Here is a 1344-nt window from a genome sequence, read left to right as displayed (position 1 = left end):
CTTGTGCCAGTACCAAGCTTTGAGTATAGAGGGTTTTTTAAAAAATATATATTTTTATTAATTTCAGAGAGGAAGGAAGAAGGAGAGAGAGATAGAAACATCCATAAGCAGAGAGAATCATGGATCAGCTGCCTCCTGCACGTCCCGCACTGGGGATCAAGCCCACAATCCGGGCATGTACCCTTGACCGGAATTGATCCTGGGATTTTTCAGTTCTCAGGCTGATGCTCTATCTACAGAGCCAAACCAGCCAGGGCGAGTATAGCGGTTTTGTGATATAACTTGATACCTGGCATTGTGATTCCTCTAACTTTGTTCTTCTTTCTCAGGATTGCTGCAGCTATTCTGGGTTTTTTATGGTATCATATAAATTTTTGAGGGTTTCTCTGACCGGTTTGGCTCAGTGGATAGAGCGTTGGCCTGCAGACTGAAGGGTCCTGGGTTCGATTCCGGTGAAGGGCATGTACCTTGGTTGCGGGCACATCCCCAGCTGATCAATGTTTCTCTCTCATAGATATTTCTAACTCTCTATCCCTCTCCCTTCCTCTCTGTAAAAAATCAATAAAATATATTTAAAAAAAATTTTTTGGAGGGTTAATTCTAAATCTCTGAAATATGCCATTGGTATTTTCATAGGGTTTTCATTGAATCCGTAGATTGCTTTATTTAATGTGGATATTTTAATGACGGTTCTACCAAGTCATGAACAAGGTATATTCTTTCACTTGTTTATACCTTACTCTGTCTCTTGTTTCAATGTCCTATATTTTACCTCCTTCGTTAAGTTTATTCTTAAATATCTTAATTTATTGTGGCAATGGTAAATGGGATTGTTTTCTTTCTTTTTTTAAATATATTTTATTGATCTTTTACAGAGAAAGGGAGAGAGATAGAGAGTTAGAAACATGGATGAGAGAGAACATCGATCAGCTGCCTCCTGCACATCTCCCACTGGGGATATGCCCGCAACCCAGGTACATGCCCTTGACCGGAATCGAACCTGGGACCTTTCAGTCTGTAGTCCGATGCTCTATCCACTGAACCAAACTGGTTTCAGCGGGATTGTTTTCTTAGTTTCTCTTTCTGAGAGTTCAATATTGGTGTATAAAATTGCCATTAATTTCTAGATGTTGATTTTGTATCCTACTACCTTGCCAAATTCACTTATTAAATCTATTCGTTTCCTGGTGGAGTCATTGTGTACACAGGGTTTTCTGTGTACAATATCATTTCATCTGTAAATAATGACAGTTTTATTTTCTCCAACTTGAAAACCTTTTATTTCTTGTTCTTGTCTGATCTGTGGCTAGAACTTTCAGTACTACATTGAATAAAAGGGGTGGC

This window comes from Myotis davidii, unplaced genomic scaffold (assembly GCF_000327345.1).
Source record: "Myotis davidii unplaced genomic scaffold, ASM32734v1 scaffold836, whole genome shotgun sequence".
Classification (NCBI taxonomy): domain Eukaryota; kingdom Metazoa; phylum Chordata; class Mammalia; order Chiroptera; family Vespertilionidae; genus Myotis; species Myotis davidii.
This window is presented reverse-complemented; position numbering follows the sequence as displayed.